We start from the raw sequence: 13,724 nt of genomic DNA, 5'->3' as shown, positions 1-13,724 counted from the left end.
AGAGCTCCTCAACCAGATAATGGACGTGTGCAACCCAGCAGTCTGTGCAAGCCCTGCAGGTGATTTTGACATAGCTAAAGCTTGGTAGCCATTGCATTGGAGCAACTAACTCTGGCTCTGAAGGGTCTGGTGATGGTGTAACAGTCCTGCAGAAGGCTCTAGGCTCCTTGGGCACATCTCCTGATTCTTTATACTCAGTTTTAAACTAGGTTTTTGGGGCTATTATATTCCAGAGTGAAAGGACTGGGTATGGAGGAAGATTTTTCTTCAAAATCTTAGCTTTTCATATGAATCCTTCTGCTGCCCTTGTTCTACTTTCCATATGTGGGGACCACACAAAATCAAATATGCCCGCAAAATAAAGTTTGGCAGATTATTTCATGGTGTGGGGATCCCTAAATGGCTGTGTGTCTCAAGTCTTCCTGTTGAGAACTTTCTTTGGTTGGGTTATTGGGTGACCAACTGTCTGGATTTGCCTGAGACTGAGTATGTACCACAGCATGGGACTTTCAGCACTTACTCCAAGTCCCGCTAATTGGCTAGTGTAATTGTAGGCTATTGCTCTCCCACCTTTAAAAAGTGAATCACCTGGAGATCTTGTTCAGATGCAAGCTCTGATTCCATACTTCTTGGTTGGAGCTGGAAGGTCTGTAGTTCCAATGAGCTCCCAGGGGGATGTCCCCATGCTGACCTGTGGCCCAACCAATGTCCCCTGGGGATACAGAGCTCTCCTATGTCACTTAAACAGCAGATGGGCTGCTTCACATGACAAAATCAGAGAGAATTTTAGGACCAACTTCAAGGCTTTAAGATTGTGAGTGTTGCCTACAAATCTGTGGTATCAACAAATCTCTACTCCTCTGGGCTGTGGGTCTGCAGTCCATCAAATCCAAATACATTTTTCTAAAATTGTTCTTTACAGGGACAGGTGACTACAGTTGACCCATGAATAGAACATTCCCAGTCCTATTGATTTCTCAGTTTGTATTTGATTACTACTTAATGCTTTTCCTAGTTTGGGCTGAGCATCTGCAAATGACCTGGGATGGTGTACCTGTCATCTTTGGTCTTATCTTTGCCTCACAAATGGTACATTTGTCCTTTGTTTTACAGCTGTGGTTGACCACAGGGTCTTCTGCTGCTTGATTCTTCAGCATAAAGAGTTTTGCTTTATCCATATTCTTCTTTACTAATTGCAGCACAGTGGCACATTCTATATCCCATCTGTTTCCATGATTAACTGTCTTTTACTTCAGGGTAGCCTAGAGACTTAGAAAAATCGTGTGACCTTTAAGATCATCATAAATTGTGTTTGTACCCAGTTATATCTGTCCACATGTTATGAACAGCCAAAGCATAAGAACTAGTTTATGTGATGTTGATTCTCCTTCTCCCCATTCTGGACAGGCATGCACTGAGCTTTGTCACTTTGTGATGTCTTCTTCACTCCGCTTGTCCCCAGTAACCAGTCTTCCTGGCAACATGCCTTCTCTGTTCATGGGGATGAACAGAGTGATCATGCCTGTGGCAGAGCTTAGGAAGGGCTCTCAAGAAGCTGCTGGTCATAGCATTTCTGATAATGTACAAAGGTGTTTTGATAATGAATAAAGTTATTCTCATTATTTGTGGTAGTTTGGTCTAAGACACCTCAAACTCTGAATTAGCCAATACTGAACAACTGCCGAGGGGAAATCCAGGGTTAGGTTCCCCATCTTATGATCACAGTGTTCTCATCAACTGATCAACGCATAACCTTGTGTTATGTGTGTGTCTGTTTGAAGACACTTTATTTAATGTTGTTGATTCATTTAATATTGAACTCATGACCAACAACACTATAACTCATGCCTGGATGATGCTTAATTAATAGATGTGTTTTCTCTGTAAGGCACATCACAGCCTTCCTGTACTTAGGACCACTAGGCAGCACATTAGCTTGGGAACCATTTTAAAGAGCAAAATCAACAAGAAGCACAAACAAGGTGAAAATGGCAGCACTAAAAAAACGCCATGGAAAGGATATCTGTTTACTACATGATTGCTAAAACAAGAAGGCAGAGTCTTACCTTGCTCAGCCTGATGTGTGCATAGCATGACTCAAATTTTTCATGGTTCTGGGCATATTCACAAATGACCATGAAAGTGCTATAAATATTGATTTTGAAGTTGCAAACAAATTTTAACAAGCAGGCAAATTCACAAATATGGACTCTATGAACAGGGACGATTGACTGTATGATGTTATATAATCATACTTGTGATAGCTGGCTCTTAGTCCGTAAAAGGATAAGAATTCATTGACTCTCTTCTCACGTGGCAGGGTAAAAGCATTTGCCTTCAGCCATCAAGTGAGTGCTGGTAGCATGTTGGCAGAGGTCTGCTATTTTTTTTTTTTGGATTTATTCTAAAACTTCTTTTTTATTTTTGATAGTAATGCTTAATGTAATAACATCAATCTTTAACCTATAAAATGAGAATGCTTTAAATCTAAAAATATTGCCCTAAAGTCATCATAACATTAAATACTAACATAGTACATAAAAGAGGCAACTGCATGTTAGAACACCAAAAATGCTGTGCAAAAAATATATATGATTTGAGAGGTCTGCTTTTTTTAGTAAGTGAAGATGCTTCACCACCTGGCAGCACCTGATGTACCAGTACCCAGTGCCCTCGTTAAGGAACCAAGGTGGCAGCAAGCTTTTGTTGGGTGCCATGTACATCGCACTAAGGCCAGTGTGTGTGTCAAGGAGCTTTCAGTCTCCATGAGAAAGGAGGCTCAAATACAACATGGTAAACATAAACCTAAAAATACAATGGACAGTACAGACAGCAGGTGTTAGAAGGTTAGAGAATTTCAGAACCACGAAGGGTTGGCTAGTTTTTGTCTGCCATTAGATTGCAAAGTCCACAGCTGTCTTTTTACCTTGGTATCCTAGTGCCTGGCATATAGTAGGAGCTCCAAAAGTACCTACTGAATGAACATGGAAGTATTTGAGCTGGTGTCTCAAGACCCTATGTAGATCAGTTTTTCAAACTCTGCTTGATACATTTCCATGGGATATTTATCATGTGCAATTACACTTTACAAATCAATAGATGATATCTAAGACTTAAAAAGCTTTGATATGCTTTCCCCCCCCCGCACATCTTATTATGAAAAATTCAAATATGCAGAAAATTTAAAAGTTTTTCCAGTGCATATCCACAGATCCATCATCTATATTTTACAATTAACATTTTACTATCCTGCTTTTTCACATACCTACCTGTCCATCCCTTTACCCATTCATCAGTCCATCTTATTTTTTTTATGCTTTTCAAAGTAATTTGAAGACATCAGTATATTTCTCCTTCAGTATTTCAGTATGCATAACATTAACTGGAGTTCTGTTTTTGATAAGACTTTTAAAAATTTGTTTGGATAGCAATTTCTTTATCTGTAAAATTGTAGGGTTGAGCTCAAAGCTGCCTCTTACCCTTTCAGGTGGAATTTCTGTGGTTTTGAGAGTACTTAGTGCCTATCTTCATTTAAAAGGGTTAGAGTGTGGGGCAAATTAAGATTAACTCCTAAATTTTGGACCTCAGGCTGGGAAAGTTTTATTGGAACACAGCCACATCCATTAATTTATGGAGTTTCTGAGAGGGCTTTCATGCTGCTCTGGTAGATTTGAGTAATTATGAGAGAGACCATATGGCCAAAGAAGCCCAAAATGTTTACTAGTGGGACATAATTGAATGAATGTGATGATCCCTGATGTAAAGAAATAAAAAGTATTATGCAGACTGGAAGGAATATGGAAATCAGAAGAACAACTCTAAAAAAATCGACAGAGTTGGCATAGGAGAAGGGGACAACCTAAGCTCTAGAAAATTCAGATACAAGTATACTCCTAAACAAGATTCTTTTCTCTAGGTATGTTTTTTCCTATTTTTTTCCTTTCATGGGAAAGAGGAAAGACAATAGTGACTCAAGGTAAATCAGCTGGTTTATGCAAAAGTATGTTGTAACCAATGGACCCCAACTTTCTGTGACTTTCAACAGAAAATCTACTTGCTCTCCAGAGGTCACCTTTGGTTCTGCTCCCTGCTGTCTGCTCTGTGGGCTCCAGTGGACAGATCCTCTTTCATCTGGGCCACTGCCGGGGTTGTGATAGTAGAGAGAGGGCCAAGGCATCAACTGACTCTTAAAGCTTCTGCTTAGAAATAACATATTACTTGTGCTTACATGTCATTGGCCAAAGCAGGTCATATAGGCAACTCTGGGTTCAACAGGATGGGGCTGTTTAATACTCCTGCAGAGAGAGGAAGCAGATAAATGTGAACAATAGTGCATTCTTCCTCGCAGGGGTAGCAGGGTTAAGAGATTTTTGTCATTTAAAAGAGTGGCTTTAGTATGTTTGGAGGCTGAGGGAAGAAATGTTCTCTGAGAAGAGGAACTGCTTTCTGAATGATAAATGCCCCCACTGTTACTCCTGCTAGGCACAGATTTCCAGCTGGGTAATGTCAGGTTCTGGCCTGTCAGTCAGACCTGGGAGTCCATACTAGCTAAAGTTAACCATCTAGCACATAGGAAACACCAAGGGAGATTGTTAAACTGCAGCTTTCCATCAGTAGGTTAGGGAAAAGGCTTGAAAGTCCACATCAGTAGGTTAGGGATGTGACTTGAATAACAAACTCCCAGGGGGTGATGATGCTCCCAGTCTATCTGTGGACCATACTTAGAGCAGCAATGATTACATCACCAGATATTCTAAAACAAAATGGGGAAACAAGTATTTATTAGCAAGCCATCTGGGTCAATAGGTCAAATAATGAATCCAAAGGGAACAAAGGTCCATATTCTGAAATGTTGAGCATTTCTCGTCAGCGTTCAGAGCATCTCCAAGGCAGAGAAGAACTAGGCTTTGAGAGAGCAGATGACCTTTTGAATGACAATGAACAGATCAGATGGAGTCAGATTGGTAGTAGGAGAAACAATAGATCAAGAGGTATGGCCAGAGAAGAGTAAGTTAAAAATTTTGAGCTGAATCATTTGCATGCAGTGACTTTGGCCACCACCATTCTGCCAACAGCCTATGTGTCATGGGATGTGAACCAAATGAAACATCAATTGTCTTCAATCACAGAGAGGACTTCAGAAACTGGCAGTAAATGTTTTTTGAGCACTCAAACATGAACAGCAGTTGTCAGGAATCACATTTTTAGAAAGTAGAAAAGGATTCAGTACAGTTAATAAAAGCCATTCAGCAATTTCATTGCTATGAAGTATGTTTCATTTGAGTTTAGATTGTCATAATTATCTTGCTAGTTAAATCCCCAATCAAAACTACAAGCATGGGAATTGACATTTGAAGAGAAAATTTTGAGGTGAAATTGTCCTCTAGAACTTCAGTAAAGTTTCTTCAAAGGAAAATCTACAATTATTAGAAACAGTTGAACTGATTATTTGTTGAGTCCTATTTTTAATGACAGTAACAGAAGTGTCATGGCCATGGTTGGTAAGAGGAAGGCCATGCTTATATTTAAAATATGTCTTGACTTCTGCATGAATAACTCTTGTCATAAGTTTTGTGTCACATATCTGACACTGAATTCAGATCCTGCCACTGACTTGCTGGGATTTCATGGGCAAATGTTTAACCTTTCTGAGCCTTATTTCTTTATTTGTAAATGATGGATGATATCTCATTGTGTTAATGATATATTAACCAGTAATATATTTGAAGAACATTACAGAGTAAGCCCTTAATAAATGCTGTCTGTATTTTTTTATATTCACTGTGCAAATTTGAACTCACTCTTATTTTATGATTTAGAGTGAATCATGTGCAGTAAAAAAGAGGCAATAACAAATGTGGGAGAGGATGTGGAGAGACCGGAATCCTTATACTTGGCTGGTGGAGTTGTAATATGGTGCAGCCACTCTAGAAAACAGTTTGGCATTTTCATAAAATGTTAAACTTGGATTTACCGTATGACCCAGAAACTCTACTTCTAGGAATCTACCAAAAGGAAATGAAAATATGTCTACTTAAAGGCCTGAACCCAAATGTTCATAGCAGCATTATTCATCATAGCCCAAACAAACTGAATGTCCATCAACCAGTGAATGGGTAAACAAATTGTAATATATCCATACAATGAATACTGCTTGGTAAGAAAAAGGAATGAAGTGTTCATGTATGCTACAGCATGGCTGAACCTCAAAAATGATATGCTAAGTGAATGAAGCACAAAAGATCACTTTTATTATTTCATTTATATAGAATAAGATTTATATAGAATTTGCCATAAAAGGCAAATCTATAGAAACAGCAAATAGGTTAGGGGTTGACTGGAGCTGGTAGTAGGTAACTGCCAAAGGGTTTCTCTTTGGGATGATGGAAATGGTCTAAAAGTAGAGAGTGGTGAGAGCTGCACAATGCTGTAAATTCACCAAAGATCATTGCACTGTACACTTTAGCGGGCACATTCCATAGAATGTAAATTATTATTTTTTTAGAAGAGTGAACCATGTTCATTCTGGAAGATTTTGATTATTTCTATGTAGATTCTCATTGATAAAAGATGAAGACAGTCTGTGAAATACTATTTCACGTTCTGGAATGTGCTGGATTCTCTAGGCTATCAATGTATCCCTCAGTTTTCTCAGTTCCATAGGAAAGAATTTGGCTTTGCAGGACAGAGAGCTTAACCCTGAAACTAATCGCCTGCAGGCACCAGCTGAGGATACTAACATCTGAAAACAATAGAACGTCCAGTCACTAAATGCAAATCAATAACCCTGGCTGATGATTCCACATGAGTAAGAAGAGATTTGTAAGATGGAGTGTCTTTACTTTAGCCATTAAACTTCTCATTCACCAGTTCATCATTAAATGCCTGGTTTAAATGCGGCAACTGAATCTGAGATATCAGACCTGTTTGAATTATGGCGATCAACTGCTTCATTGCTGGCCTTGGGCACTGGATAAAAACTGAATTTAATACTCCCCCAGAAAATGATGTAAGGAGAGGCCATTGGCAGCACCTGGAAGATACCGTCTTAGAATAAGTGCCATAGATGTGGTCATGGAAGCACGAGCACATTCAAGAAGACACACCAAGTCCCATTGGGTTAAAACATTTGGGCTTCACTTGAGCATCAGATTGAAGATCTAACTGTAGTGTGTTTATGTGTGCATGTGTGTGTGTGAATTCCCTGCCCTTGCTTTTTGAAAATGGGAATTGTTTGACAGGTGGTTGTAGAACTACGTAGTCTACCATAAATCACTAGAAAATGCAGGGACTTGCACTGGACAGTTTTTTCTTTTGTAGGGATCTCACTGTACAGATCTGGGCAAAGGGTTAGGGCTTCTGGACTAATGCACGAACTCCCATCAAGCTTCCTGGGTTGGTAGCAAATGAGCTGAGGAGTCAATAGGAACAGAAACAGTCTCAAAGTGGCTGTCACAACAACAGACAGACAAAACCCACTCTTGTATCTCATGGTGTAATATGAGGATCACTGGTGTTAGAATCACCTTGTGGATGGCAGGAAGGGTGGGTCTGTTATTAAAAAATTAGAAACATGAGTGACTAGACTGTACCATGCATGCTCTGTTGCCAGGAAAATAGCAGTGAGTAAAAGAATGCAAGATCCTTGCTTCGTGGAGTGTTTGTTCTACTAAATTTTTGTCCAAATGTAAGCCCCAGACCAACAGTGTCTCTTTTACTTGGGTATTTAGTAGAAAGACATTTTTCAGGGCCCCCACACTGGACCTGCCTAACACATCAGAAACTTTGGGGGTGTAGTACAACAGTACAAATTTTAGTAAGCCCTTTCAGGGTTGATGCGTGATAGTATTTGAGAAGCGTTATTCTAGGGCAGGGTTTCTCCACCTCAGCACTCTTGGCATTTTTGCTGGATAATTCATTGTTGAGCACAAGAGATGCCAAGGAGCTCTCTACCCCAATTTTGACAGTAAAAACATCTCCAGAAAGTTTGAACTGTTCCCTGGGGGGCAAAATCACCCCAGATGAGAACCAGTGCCTTAGGGCAAGTCTGTTCAACATGGCCTGCTGACCAGGACCTTTAAGCATCACTTCAATCAAATTACTGGGAGTGGGAATGAGGAATTTGCCTTTTAAAAAGTCCTTCTGCTGATTCTGATGCTGCTAAGGTTTGAGAACAACTGTCCTGAAGGAAGAGATAGGGAAGACATGATTAGATGTACATACATGAGTGAATCATTCAGAGTGATTGTCACGCCCCACATAAGATTTGTAAGATGGAGCGTCTTCACTTTATCCACTGAACATCACACTGTGGAAGGCAGGGAGGGAGGACAGGGTGTTCTGGGGGAGAGGAGGGTTGTAATTTTAAATAGTATGGTCATGAGAGGTCTCATTGAGAAGGGATACTTGATCAAAGACTGAAGAAGTGAAGACGTGAGTGCAGAGATAATGGGAAGATTGGTTTGGCAAAGAGAAGGGAGAGAGCAAAGGTCCTGGAGCAGGTCCAGTTGACTCAGAGGATGTACATAGCCCAGAGTGACAGAGTGGAGGGGTCTAGGAGGAAAGCAGTTAGAAAAGAGGTAAGAGAAATAATAACATGAATGAATGAATGAACTTGCCTTTTTGTGGACTTGACTTCTGCATGTACTAGCTATGTGTCTTTGAGCATACTCCGTGGTCTGTTTGGACTACAGCTTTTCTTTTGTAAAGCAGGATTAATGTCTGACCCCTATAGGTCTGCTCTGAAAAATAAAATGCTCAAAAGATGGTAACTTTTGAGAGGGGACAGTATACATTTATATACCTGAACGGCCAGTGCTTAGCACATTCCATTGCCCATAGTACATGACCAATAATTTTTATATGCATTGTAAAAAACAAAACTCAGAAAAATTAAACCTATCATATCAGAATCTCTGTGGTGGAGACTGATACTCTGCATTTGTATCAAGCCCCTGTCAAGGGATGCTTGACAATGTACAATTTTTTGAGACTCTTCATTCTTCTCATATATTTGTATCCTGGCCCCCATTTAATTATTTGAAATACCCTGTGTAGGGAAAATGAAAAGTCCATGGCCAGGATCCTTACATGATTCTAATCTACTCACCCACCATGCTCATGCAATGATGTAATACTTAGCCTAGTGAGCAGGTGCATGCTTACACATGTGTTGGCAATAAGCCATTATTGCCTGTGTTGCTATATAAAGAGCTCCACCCACTGCGTGGAGCCAGAGCCTGGAGCAGAGGCAGAGATGGACTTGCAGACTGCTGGATGCAGATGTGATTCTAGCACTTGACCTGCCACCATGAGAATAAAGCTTTATAAGAACCCTTTTACTGCTGCCCTCCCCACCCCGGACATTCCATTGTCATTTTTCTGTCTCACCAAATCCAGAGTGAATTTGCCCGGGGCTGAAACCCTCAGATGAGACACCCTGGAAGTGGACTTTTCCAGGTGTGAAAATTAGCATATGAGTTTCCACAGCCTTCCAGGCTTTTGATCTACCATAGCACCCACTGAGGGCTGTTAATGTCATGGGGAGGCTCCCTGGGTTGAACATTCAGGAGACCACTCAGGGGAATGAATTCCCTTTTGGATTGCTCAAGCCAGTCAGCAATGTTAAGAAATAGAAACTGTTCCTGATCCACTGTGTGACAAAAGCAATCCTGAGGTAGATACAGTAATAGGTTCACCATCCATGATGTCTTTGAAGTCATCCAAGGCAAAAGATCAGCTGCTTGTACCCACTTACGTAAGGAGTTTTGTTGTTGTTATTGTTTTTTTGTTTTTTGTTTCATTTTGCTTTGCACTTGACTCACCTCTCCCTGACGAGTTACCTGTCAATGTCATTATGCCTTGGTAACTTAATATGATAACCTTGAACTTCTGTAGCTTCTTCCTTTCTAACCGCTCAATGTTTGGGACCATTTTTAGTCCTTAAAAATAAACCATTCTTCAACATGTTACTCTCTGGTCATTTTGCTCAACCTTATGTGCCTTGGGGAAACTCAGAGATTAAATCTTACCAAATCATGAAGCTGCAATGATTCAGACTGCTAGGTTTTTCTGCCTTAATTTCCCCCCTGTGAGTTTAAGAGGTCAGACATAGTCTGAGGCAACACTTAGGGAATCTCTATCTAGGGAAAACAATTGGATTAGTTGGCTTGAATCCCTCCCTTTTTTCAACATTGAAATGATGGGGTGGCAGGGCATCAAGATGGGTTTTTAATTGATTTATCTGGTGCAGAAAATGCACCAAAGCTGAAGAGAAAATGCTTTCTCACTATTTAGTTGCTGAGCTATGCCTGAGAGTTCATGATGATGGCCAAGAGTGGAACTGGACGCTCCCACACAGCTTTTGTTTACTTAATTATCTTATATGTTAGAAGTATAAATTAATCACACTAATTAGGGAGAAATACAGACAAGCACTTTACGGAAGTTAAAAAATAGGAAGTTAAAAAATTAAGGATGTTGCCATTTCTCTTCTATCCACTGGACTATATTACTTTTAATAACTTCTCATTGTAGGCCCACATATCACACCTCACATTTCACAGGTTGGTGAATGAGGATTAAAGTTATTGTGGTCTATTCCAAAGCTTTTGAGAACTTTTACTTCCAGGATTAGACACAACACAATCACCTAACTTTTTCCTCATTACTTGTCTGCCAAGAAGCCTTTTGAACTAAAGCTGCTTTTAGGATCATCAGAAAAAGTACAGGACACCCAGTTAAATTCAAATTTCAGATAATCAACAAATATATTCTTAGCATACATATTACCCATGCACTATTTGGAATATACTTATATTTGGGGCATAATTATGCTAAAAATATGTTTGTTGTTTATCTGGAATTTGAATTTAACTGGGCATCCTGTATTTTTATTTGTTAAATCTGGTAACCCTAGTGGCTTCTCTTTGGACTAATGGTATTGGGCTTCAGGAATATCCAGCTGTGATCATTAAACCTCAATCTAAGACAAGTTATTTAGTTTCTCTCTGTGGGGAAAATTGAAGTTCCTATGGCCAGGATCCTCACCTGAACCTAAACTACTTGATGATGTAACTGGCCTGCTGCTAGGCTACTGCTTCCACACCCACAGGCAATAAGCTATTATTGACTGAGTTGCTATATAAAGAGCTCCGCCCAGTGCTCTGGGTAGACGCAGAGACAAGGAGGATTATGGGCCTGCAGACTGTTGGATGCAGATGTAATTCTAGTGCTCAACCTACCACCGGGAAAACAAGCCGGATAATAAACTCTTTCACCCCAAGAACGTTCCATTGTCATTCCTCAGTCTTACTGAATCCATAATGAACTTTCCGGGGCCTGAAACCCATTGGCAAGGCACCTGGGATGGCTGAGGCAGTAATTAAAGAGGTATTTCTCAGTAGATCCTAGGACTCATTTTACTTACAAAATGAAGAAGCTAAGAAGATCACAAGATGTCGCCTTTTTCTTCTTTTAACTCTTCATGAGTCTGGACTACAGCAGAACTATCCAAACTGTTTTCAATTTGCTATTGGGTCAAAGGTCAATGCTAGTGGTAGATGCACCATTTATAACATTTCTCACCTGTGGGAGTTGTGCATACTAAAGTACCTCAGGTCACACCTGAGCCCAGGTAACAAAGCTCAGCACAAAGAGGCCTGCACCCCATCACTTGGCTTCCTCTCTCCTGACAGTCACAGTTTCAGCAGAGATGTTTCAGGCTGGCTTACAGTTAGCAAAGGAGCTTTGTGGCCCACCTCGTTGTGACAAGGGTAAACATGTCACATCACAGAAAGGAGGTCTTGTGCAGAAGCAGGCAAAGACTCTAAGTAAATCTACCTTAAGTTCTTTTTCTGTACTGGTGACTAAATAAAGATATTTGTTATTGCAGAATCCTGAATATCACTGTAAAGAGACGGCGGTCCATCTTCTCATCTAGAGAATTGTTCTCAGGATCAACAGACAAGAGGTATGTTCATATTTCATCCCTTTTAAATGTTTTGATGCTTTTATTAGAAGCTATGTTAAGCAATTCCCTTTGTGATGAGCTCTATCTGGGTTTTGGAATATTTATTCCAATGAATCAGTTTGCTCCATGGCAGTAGTTTCTTGTCAGGAAAAGGCCAGGGAAAAGAATTAATGTTTGCTGTCCTGTTTTCTATCTATTTCCTGAAACAAGGTGGTTTTGGGGGTTAAAGTGCATCTGTTTACAGGGGGGAAGTGAGGTGCTGCTGATAGAGTGAAGACAGTGAGTGGGGGGGCAGGACTTTGTGTGAGAGCTGTCACAAAGTATGAATGGAGGTGTTCTTACAGATCTTGTACTGTTGTAATGAACAGTGAAGCCTTACAATGGCTTCAGGTGTCCTTGTTGTGAGCACTTGGAAGTTAAACAATGTTCTACAGCAATTCTCTTTAGAGGATTTTGGTCTCCAACTGCTGTGCTCTGGCAATTCTAAATGGGACTTAAAATTCTAATCTTTCTTGCTTCACATGCCCTACAAAATCCTGAACTTAACTGCTAATCAGTTTGCTTTGCTACATCATTCAGTCTTTCCAGGGTGAAATACACAGAGATTTTAAAACCTGAAACATGAGCTTCCTATGCTTTGTGCTGGGGGTGGGAGGCTTGGAAGTTGAGATCAGATGTGGGCAAACTGTTTTTGTAAAAGACTAGATAGTAAATATTTTAGGCTTTGTGGGACATACAGTTTCTGTTACTCTCAACTCTGTAATTGGAGAGATAAAGCAGTCCCAGACAGTGTGTAATGAATAAGGATGGGGTGTTCCAATAAAACTTTATTTATGGATAGTGAAATCTGATATCTACATTTTCATGGGTCATGTAATATTGAGCTCTTTTTTGGTTTTTATTCCCAGCTGGGAATAAAATGGAGTGTTGAATTTGGCCTGCAGGTTGGAGTTGCTGGCCCCCTACTTTAGGTGGAAAAAACAAGGCAAGTTCTCCTGGGAATCTCTGCTTGGTTTGTATTCATTAATGTGCAGAGAACCTATATGCCCATGTTATAGCAATGGTTTTCCAAAGAGAACTGAGCCCAAGTCAGGGATTGCCTCACAGGGTCAGAAAACCTGTCTTCAGCTTCAGAAAGGGCTGTCAAGTTTTGAAGACATGTGGGACATCTCGGGGGTTGATTCCATGTGCTCGAGGAATAACCCTTTTGCACCTGGGTCATTCTACCTTCCCAGCCAGTGCCTTTCCCCTGCTTTCAGCCTCTTACCTTTGTTTAGCCCTTTAGTTAGTGGAGCTTATGGGAGTTGTAAGCTTGGCAGCTGCTTTTCAACAGATCATGTGGCAGGTTTCTTTATATTCTGTTTTTATTGCTTCCCTGTGATTATAGGGTTTCATTTCGAACCCTTAGCAAGGACTGTGTGAACATATATATGCCTCAGGGTAGGCAAACCCAAGTGTAAGAAACTAACAGACCCATGCACCTCCCTATCCACCCCACCCTTATTCCCTGCACACACCTGAATGAATAAATACACAAGTTGGAGCATGATAATTAGAAAAAAAAATTATTTAAAAAAGAACTGCAAGCAGTCCTTAAATAATGTTCCCTTAAACTTTTTGCAAGCTTTCTATAAACATACTCCCTAAATATGTTAAAAATAAGACTATACTTAAAAATTAAAAGCATAGCTTCCTTGTGTTAGCTAATAATATGTTGTGTGACCTTTAGATAAGTCATGTCACCTCTCTGAAG

At 40.2% G+C, this 13,724-nt stretch overlaps 1 protein-coding gene across 1 annotated transcript in view; it reads left to right on the top strand.

The window, feature by feature from the left end:
- Window positions 1-13,724, top strand: part of RARB (retinoic acid receptor beta) — a 708,617-nt gene that overhangs the window by 20,566 nt on the left and 674,327 nt on the right. The window contains exon 2 of the mRNA XM_036886166.2: window positions 11,894-11,971. The gene's annotated coding sequence lies outside the window, so the exon portion shown is untranslated. The remainder of the gene's footprint in view (window positions 1-11,893; window positions 11,972-13,724) is intronic.

The sequence above is a fragment of the Manis pentadactyla genome, chromosome 14, assembly GCF_030020395.1.
Source record: "Manis pentadactyla isolate mManPen7 chromosome 14, mManPen7.hap1, whole genome shotgun sequence".
Classification (NCBI taxonomy): domain Eukaryota; kingdom Metazoa; phylum Chordata; class Mammalia; order Pholidota; family Manidae; genus Manis; species Manis pentadactyla.
Note: the sequence above shows the minus strand (reverse complement) of the source record. Positions and strands in the feature narration are given on the sequence as shown.